General features: G+C 40.9%; 1 protein-coding gene across 1 annotated transcript in view; it reads left to right on the forward strand.

Moving 5' to 3' along the window:
• LOC123745865 (uncharacterized) overlaps positions 1–10,000 on the forward strand; it is a 115,828-nt gene that overhangs the window by 35,825 nt on the left and 70,003 nt on the right. The gene's annotated exons all lie outside the window — the stretch shown is intronic.

The following is a 10,000-nucleotide window of genomic DNA, read 5'->3' on the forward strand; positions in this document are numbered from 1 at the left end:
TCTCTCTCTCTCTCTCTCTCTCTCTCTCTCTCTCTCTCTCTCTCTCTCTCTCTCTCTCTCTCTCTCTCTCTCTCCCTGTCCCTGTATCTCTGTCTCTGTCTCTCTGTCTCTCTGTCTCTGTCTGTCTCTCTCTCTCTCTCTCTCTCTCTCTCTCTCTCTCTCTCTCTCTCTCTCTCTCTCTCTCTCTCTCTCTCTCTCTCTCTCTCTCTCTCTCTCTCTCCCGAGAATGCAATTTGAGGGCTTTTAAGCGGTCCCAATAATTTAGATGGTTTATGAAATAGATTTATATTCTCCTGCTTTATATAGGTTTGTTAAAGCGCAGCGATATACCACACTAAATAGGATTAATAATTTTAAAATTACTCCTATTGGTCTGACATCTCTTGTCTGAAAGGCTCTTGTTACTCGCCCTCTCATTTTCTGGCAGTTCTTGCTTCCTGGAACTCTTGCTAACTGGAACTCTGGCTCCCTGGAACTCTTGCTCTCTGGAACTCTGGCTCCCTGGAACTCTGGCTCCCTGGAACTCTGGCTCTCTGAAACTCTTGCTTCCTGGAACTCTTGCTCCCTGGGTCAATTTCACCATGAATATTTGAGCTTTGGAACTTCTGACGTTGGAGATACAGTCTCACCAGAGAGGCAGCATCGCTCGGTCTCACCAGAGGCAGCATCGCTCGGTCTCACCAGAGGCAGCATCGCTCGGTCTCACCAGAGGCAGCATCGTTCGGTCTCCCCAGAGGCAGCATCGCTCGGTCTCACCAGAGGCAGCATCGCTCGGTCTCACCAGAGGCAGCATCGCTCGGTCTCACCAGAGGCAGCATCGCTCGGTCTCACTAGAGGCAGCATCGCTCGGCGTCTCCTCACGTCTCATAAGAGCTCCAGGTTCCCATTTTAAGAAGGACCAGTGCTTGAGAGCTGAAAATATTGAGATGGTTTTCCTTTTCAATGATGTTGAAGATGCTGACTCTCTCTCTCTCTCTCTCTCTCTCTCTCTCTCTCTCTCTCTCGTTTATTATCTTTCTCTTCTTCTTCTTCCTGTTCCTCTTCTTGATTTCTCTTTGCATATTTCTTTCTTTGATCTGATACAATGATCTCGTCTCTAGTTGCTTCCCGATTGCTTGAAGATTAGTCGAGGCCTGACTAAAGGATATGAGATAGACTAAGTGTGTGGTGCTCTCTATAGAGCCTCCAGGTTCCGTTCTTTCTTCTCAAATTAATGTTGTTATTGTGGTACCGTAAATTATATATCCAAAATCGTCCTGGATATATAAAATGTCAGAGGATGTGACTTTAAATTAGATTCCAGTTTATATTACGAAATTCCGCGATGTTTATCGTTTAAATAAAGTCCCGCCATGTTCTCTCTACCTTCTCTCCTATCCACCCCACCTCTCTCTCTCTCTCTCTCTTGCGACTTCTCTTTCTCTCTCCATCCCTCCTTCCCTTTCCTCCTACCTTCTCTCCCTCCCTTGCTTCTGAATGGCTTACACATTCCTATCTTTATCAGCCTTTCGCTCCATCTTGCTTCTTACTGACGTTATCGAGCCATTTTCCTTTCTCTCTTTCTTCTTCTCTCCCATATTCCACCTCTTCCGTCTGTCCTCTCTCTCTGGCACCGAGTCCCACCCCCCTTCCCATCTCCTTCATCCCCCCTCTCTCATTCTATCACTCCCGAGTCCGTCCCACCTCTCCCTATGGACTTATCCCTCACCCCCGTTCCACCCTTACTCCCGCAGCCCTCCTGTCCCACCTCTTCCGTCCCAGCTAATGTCCCACCGCCTGAACACCCTCGTCAATTACAGTAGCAATTACAGCCGTGACCTCTGATGCGTTTGAACGACCAATTTGTGCTCTCTCTTGAATGGTATTTTCTGCCTAACGAGCCGCTTTGGGAAGTGAAAAAACGTGAGAGAGAGTGAGTGAGTGAGAGAGAGAGAGAGAGAGAGAGAGAGAGAGAGAGAGAGAGAGAGAGAGAGAGAGAGAGAGAGAGAGAGAGAGAGAGAGAGAGAGAGAGAGAGAGAGAGACAGACAGACAGACAGACAGACAGACAGACAGACAGACAGACAGACAGACAGACAGATTTGGCGCTATCAGAAACAATGTTAAAATTCCGAAGGAAGATTGAGATTAAAAGCACCGCAATATTGACGTCTCCTGAGATTAGGTAACGTTAAATAACGTTCAAAGATATGTAAAAATGCTCATTTATGATGTGAATGTCTTGCGAGAGGAAATGACAACGACATGCGAGATTCTTATGGGGTAACGGATCAATTAACTCAACAGCAATGCAGTGTTCAAATTGAATAACTTTAGAACAAGAGGAGGGGGTGTAATTAGAGGCTGGTGTCACATATATAAAGTCAGATATATACGAAACAAGTTACCCAGTTTAAGAGTCGTGAATATATGAAAAGGATTAGAGTATGAACTGGTTGAGAAATTCAGGATATACGGATTTAAATGCAAATATATTACAGTAAACGAGAGAAAATCGGACGCTCCATCATGTAAGTATGTTTAGGTGAGTTTCAAGCGCACTCAAGCACGCACGCGCGCGCACACGCCACTTTTATAACACCCCCCAACATTACCCCTACTCCCCCGAAAATACCCCCCTAATCACCCCCCTTTCCAACATAACACCCCCCTCTCCAACATATCCTCCCCACCCCATCCCACCACCCCCCCAACATAACACCCCCCCCCCAACATAGCACAACATAATGATATCAACAATATGATATCAACAGTTGTAATCATCTCACACTGCCTCATGGTCTGACGATCACTTATGTTTTATGGAAAATAATTTAATATTAAAATATTATTATCAACATTATTTTTGGCCAATGAGGTGACTCGAACCCAGCTTTCTAGTGATCCCCAGAAGCCTTAATAACCCACTGGGTCACGATTGGACAAAAGCCAATCACCCTGAAATGCTACTGAATTGATTGGGACAGTCTAGACCAGTCCCCTAGTGGTTTCTCACCAGGATAGTGATGTTCTCAAGCTATAAATCACTCCTTCGGAACACAGCTCTCAATATCGGGTCAAATTCTTGCTGTGAGGGAGCAGTAGAAAGCCTCCTTATCTTCATAGTGTCTTTAGTAGCTTTTCAGGTTAATTAGCTTTTGTCCAAATACCTGGTTGATACCTGGTTGATGGGGTTCTGCGAGTTCTTCTACTCCCCAAGCCCGGCCCGAGGCCAGGCTTGGGGAGTAGAACTACTCCCAGAACACCACCAAGACACAGATACTGGTTGATACCTGCTTGATGGGGTTCTGGGAGTTCTTCTACTCCCCAAGCCCGGCCCGAGGCCAGGCTTGACTTGTGAGAGTTTGGTCCACCAGGCTGTTGCTTGGAGCGGCCCGTAGGCCTACCCATGCCACTGCGATTTCTTTGAAAAAGCAATGTTATTATTTGTAATATTTTCTACATTATTATTAATTTCGTTGTTTTCACTGTTATTATTGTGATAATAACTCACAAGCGGATTAAGGCGTCCTGTAGATACCAGTTGCGTTGCTCCTGGGAGTATGGGTTCGAGTCACTTCTGGGGTGTGAGTTTTCAGTCATATACATATATATATATATATATATATATATATATATATATATATATATATATATATATATATATATATATATATATATATATATATATATATATATGTCGTACCTAGTAGCCAGAACGCACTTCTCTTCCTACTATGCAAGGCCTCATTTGCCTAATAAGCCAAGTTTTCATGAATTAATGTTTTTTCGACAACCTAACCTACCTAACCTAACCTAACCTAACTTTTTCGGCTACCTAACCTAACCTAACATATAAAGATAGGTTAGGTTAGGTTAGGTAGGGTTGGTTAGGTTTGGTCATATATCTACGTTAATTTTAACTCCAATAAAAAAAAATTGACCTCGTACATAATGAAATGGGTAGCTTTATCATTTCATAAGAAAAAAATTAGAGAAAATATATTAATTCAGGAAAACTTGGCTTATTAGGCAAATCGGGCCTTGCATAATAGGCTGAAAAGTGCGTTCTGGCTACTAGGTACGACATATATATATATGTATATATATATATATATATATATATATATATATATATATATATATATATATATATATATATATATATATATAATACCAGGAAGAACACCTAGCTTCCGTAATATATAAAACAAATGGAACTCCGATTAAAAAATATATATATACTGAATTTTATATCGTCGTGTATTGAACTGTGTATAACGCGGGATTATACAGCCCAGATCATACAAGGCCATATTTATTTATACAATGTATTAAAAACAAATCCTCTGAAATTCCCAGAATAAATATATATATATATATATATTGTTTTAGCCTAAAGACATTAATAAATATTTATACGTTCGTAAATGTAGACAGTTGTGTTAACGAATTTATCGAATATTTTATGTTTGTGGGGATTGTAAACTTTTGTGACTGTAAACTCGTTCTCGTGACTGTAAACTCGTCCTCGTGACTGTAAACTCGTCCTCGTGACTGTAAACTCACCCTTGTGTCTGTAAATTCGTCCTCGTGACTGTAAACTCACCCTTGTCTGTAAACTCGTCCTCGTGCCTGTAAACTCGTCCTCGTGACAGTAAACTCACCCTTGTGTCTGTAAACTCGTCCTCGTGCCTGTAAACTCGTCCTCGTGACAGTAAACTCACCCTTGTGTCTGTAAATTCGTCCTCGTGACTGTAAACTCACCCTTGTGTCTGTAAACTCGTCCTCGTGCCTGTAAACTCGTCCTCGTGACTGTAAACTCGTCCTCGTGACTGTAAACTCGTCCTCGTGACTGTAAACTCGTCCTCGTGACTGTAAACTCGTCCTCGTGACTGTAAACTCCCCCTCGTGACTGTAAACTCATTGTTTCGCCACACAGCAACAAGAGCTGGATGTCGTTTGTGTGTGTGTGTGTGTGTGTGTGTGTGTGTGTGTGTGTGTGTGTGTGTGTGTGTGTGTGTGTGTGTGTGTATGTGTGTGTGTGTGTATTCACCTAGTTGTGTTTTGTGGGGGCTGAGCTTTGCTCTTTCGGCCCGCCTCTCAACTGTCAATCAACTGTTTACTAACTACTTTTTTCCCACGCCACACACACACACACACACACACACACACACACACACACACACACACACACACACACACACACACACACACACACACACACACACACACACACACACACACACACACACACACACACACACACACACACACATAATACCTAAGCAACAGGAGACAACGAGTCTGTGTGAGGGGTGAGGTCTCAGATTGGCGAGACGTCACAAGTGGAGTCCCGCAGGGGTCAGTCCTTGGACCTATACTGTTTCTGGTATATGTAAATGATCTCCCAGAGGGTATAGATTCGTTCCTCTCAATGTTTGCCGACGATGCAAAAATTATGAGGAGGATTGAAACAGAGGATGATAGTAGGAGGCTACAAGATGACCTGGATAGACTGAGTGAATGGTCCAACAAATGGCTGTTGAAGTTCAACCCGAGTAAATGCAAAGTAATGAAACTAGGCAGTGGAAACAGGAGGCCAGGCACAGGATACAGAATAGGAGATGAAGTACTTAATGAAACAGACAGAGAGAAAGATCTAGGAGTTGATATCACACCAAACCTGTCTCCTGAAGCCCACATAAAGAGAATAACGTCTGCGGCATATGCGAGGCTGGCTAACATCAGAACGGCGTTCAGGAACCTGTGTAAGGAATCATTCAGAATCTTGTACACCACATATGTAAGACCAATCCTGGAGTATGCGGCCCCAGCATGGAGCCCGTACCTTGTCAAGCACAAGACGAAGCTGGAAAAAGTCCAAAGGTATGCTACTAGACTAGTCCCAGAACTAAGAGGCATGAGTTATGAGGAAAGGCTGCGGGAAATGCACCTCACGACACTGGAAGACAGAAGAGTAAGGGGGGACATGATCACAACCTACAAAATCCTCAGGGGAATCGACCGGGTAAACAAGGATGAACTTTTCAACACTGGTGGGACGCGAACAAGGGGACACAGGTGGAAGCTGAGTACCCAAATGAGCCACAGAGACGTTAGAAAGAACTTTTTCAGTGTCAGAGTAGTTAGCAAATGGAATGCATTAGGAAGTGATGTGGTGGAGGCTGACTCCATTCACAGTTTCAAATGTAGATATGATAAAGCCCAATAGGCTCAGGAATCTGTACACCAGTTGATTGACGGTTGAGAGGCGGGACCAAAGAGCCAGAGCTCAACCCCCGCAAGCACAATTAGGTGAGTACAATTAGGTGAGTACACACACACACACACACACACACACACACACACACACACACACACACACACACACACACACCAGGAAGCAGCCCGTGACAGCTGACTAACTCCCAGGTACCTATTTACTGCTAGGTAACAGGGGCATTCAGGGTGAAAACAAACTTTGCCCATTTGTTTCTGCCTGGTGCGGGAATCGAACCTGTGCCACAGAATTACTATCCACCAGGCTACCAGGCCCCTAGTGTGTGTGTGTGTGTGTGTGTGTGTGTCCTCACCTATGTGTGCTTACAGGATCTAGCTTTAGAGAGACAGACAAACGGAAAGAGTTATGAATAATTTAAATGATTCCACTTTTTTAGCAGCTTAAAAAACGAGGAATTATCTAAAGTAAATAATTCAACTCAATTAAGTATTTAACTGGAAAGGCTGATAAACAGCTTGGTATAAATCCGGCTCGTTAAATAACAAAGATATCGTTAATCCGTTTAATATCGTTATATTCCTAGTTGATTGCAAATCCAGTTCATATTTTATATATTCACTAATGAATATATTCACTTGTCACTGATAAAAGTGACTGTGTAGAGCAACTTGTGATGAGAAAGTGCCGAGGCAAGATGATTATATGGTACTTGGGGTGATATATGATGGATTGGCACTATAGGATATGAAGATGGTGTGAAGGTAGGGGCATTTAACTACTGGGACCATTGGGGATCGAGCGCCGACCTGGAAAATGACGATGCCGTTGCTCTACCGACCAGTCCAAGTGACTTGAACAGGAGCTTTGTGTTAAGAAAACAAGATCAAGTCCTAGCTCAGTGAAAAATCTTGTACATCAAGACACTGTCCTTGTTCTACTAATCTCCTTCATCTTCATATCAAAAAATACAAATCAAAGTTTCGTGACTTGGCAAAAGCTCCCAAAAGTCACCCCGAATATTGCCTTGGTCGAAGACACTGACAACAGCTATTCCGTCTTCTCAACTACTACGTCTCATTATATACGTAGTGGTTCCCAATTACAAAATACCATGAAAAGTAGAAGCTCACAAATATCCCCCGTTTTCTATGTATTGGTTACGGTAGGTTAGGTTAGGTAGGTGGTTTGGGCTCGTACGTCTCTGGCTAGGTTAAATACTTCGTACTTTGGCAGTTATTGTTTCAAAGGAAAACTATAGTTAAGGTAAGGCTTACCTTGAGCTATGGGGAAGGGAAAGTTCTCAGCCAGCTAACAGGAGTCAGCAGTCGTCTGCTCCTATACCCACCTGTGTGTAAAACTAGTAGGGTAAGGCTTACCTTGAGCTATGGGAAGGGAAAGCTCTCAGCCAGCTAACAGGAGTCAGCAGTCGTCTGCTCCTGTACCCTCCTGTGTGTAAAACTAGTAGGGTAAGGCTTACCATGAGCTATGGGAAGGGAAAGCTCTCAGCCTGCTAACAGGAGTCAGCAGTCGTCTGCTCCTGTACCCTCCTGTCAAAAATAGGATTAGAGGCTTAAAAATAACAAGTAAAATGCAAAGATAGAGATTTATAAAAAACAATGAATATAAATTTACTTTAGACTCAGAGCCGTGGTGCTTATCATTGTAATTTTAATCATTATTCTTGCTAATGACTCACGGAAGTAATTAGTGGAGCAAGGAATTATGAACGCATTTGTTATTAATGTAACTTAATTGCAATAGTTTTTGTCGCATCAATTTTCATTTTTCACTTAATATAATCCACATTATGAACGAAGAAACTGAATAAAGTTCTAAGTATTAAAGACTAATTAGTTTTCTCTCCACAAAATATCATATACAACTTTTGTGTATTTTCAAAATTGTATCAAAGTTTATTATATAAAAATTCGTAATATCATCAAAACTAAATAGATACAAATTTAAATATCACAATTTTAATATATAAAAATTCTAATATAGCAAAGTTTTAATTGAGCAAAATTTTAATATAGTACAATTTTAATATAGTACAATTTTAATATAGCAAAATATTAATATAGCAAAATTTGAACATAGCAGAATTTGAACATAGCAAAATTTTAATATAGCAAAAAATCTAACATAGCAACATTTTAATATAGCAAAATTCCAATATAGCAACATTTTAATATAGCAAAATTCCAATATAGCAACATTTTAATATAGCAAAATTCCAATATAGCAACATTTTAATATAGCAAAATTCCAATATAGCAACATTTTAATATAGCAAAATTCCAATATAGCAACATTTTAATATAGCAAAATACCAATATAGCAACATTTTAATATAGCAAAATACCAATATAGCAAAATTCCAATATAGCAACATTTTAATATTGCAAAATTCCACTATAGCAACATTTTAATATAAAATTTCCAGTGTATCACTCACCAAAGGTGCTCCTCTCACTAGGCTGACTGCACCGGATCACAGAGGTGAAATTAATATCATTTGCTTCGTGAATTTGGCTTTAATGATCGTAAAATTAGCCTCCTAAGAACTTGATGTTCTTAGGAGCTCAAGAACCCCTAAGAACATGAAGTTCTAGTTTAATTATTCTTAGGAAAATTAAAGATGCTCTTGAAAGGAATTTTAAGCAGCCTTCAAGAGGTACTTATTAAAGATAAGATTTTAAAGATATATTTTTCATCAAAGATAAACTGTGTCATCCTTGACCTCTTGGAGCCACTGAGATACCATGATTTTTTAATTTTTTTTAATGAATTATATTTTATTGTTTTCTCGTTTGATCTGATTTATTTAGTAAGCTTCAGTGTGGCCTCCTTTTAGACCTAATACATCAAGCGGTGTGAATTGATAATACAGCTGTATTGTGTGTGTAGTTTCGTCCAAGCCTAATGTAGTATTATTTTTTTTGTATTTTGTTACATTGAAGCTGTATTATATTTAACAATTTGTCGTGTTTTTAGTTATTTTTGCAAGAAATCGGTCACAAATTAATTGGCATCTTGGAAATTGATTGGTTTATATAATTTCAGTGATCTATATTTCCCCAGAGTTGATTTACTAAGGAGTTAAGTATCACTCAAAACTTTGCTCAGTATTCTGAGTGAGGATCCTTGAGTGGAAAGTCATAATTTTGGTAACTGATCTTGCAATTCCTTGCAACTGACTCAATAAGCTAAGCACTTGATGTGTGAGTGCCTACAAGCCAAGCACTTGACCTGTGAGTGCCTACAAGCCAAGCACTTCACCTCTGAGTGCCTACAAGCCAAGCACTTCACCTCTGAGTGCCTACAAGCCAAGCACTTCACCTCTGAGTGCCTACAAGCCAAGCACTTCACCTCTGAGTGCCTACAAGGCAAGCACTTGACCTGTGAGTGACTACAAGGCAAGCACTTCACCTACAAGGCAAGCACTTCACCTCTGAGTGCCTACAAGCCTTCGACCTACAGTTCCAGCAGGAAGAAAAATACCTTAATATATATAACCTGAAAAATACTTGAAAGATTGTATCTGAATTCTGGAAACTGGAAGCTTTCCAGACCAGAGTGGGAGGCGCCGTGTCTGAGTCGGAGAGTTGTCATTGGAACACAAACATTACAGGAACACAAACATTACAGGAACACAACATTCCACGAGCTAAAAATGGCTCATGGAATGCAGTCTTTCCTCATTTAATATTCGTCATTCAGAAAGAATTTAATCGCCGCCTTATCTCCCCTCTAAGCTGTTACTATGTTTTTCAAAGAGG

Source organism: Procambarus clarkii, chromosome 88 (genome assembly GCF_040958095.1).
Source record: "Procambarus clarkii isolate CNS0578487 chromosome 88, FALCON_Pclarkii_2.0, whole genome shotgun sequence".
In the NCBI taxonomy this organism is placed as follows: domain Eukaryota; kingdom Metazoa; phylum Arthropoda; class Malacostraca; order Decapoda; family Cambaridae; genus Procambarus; species Procambarus clarkii.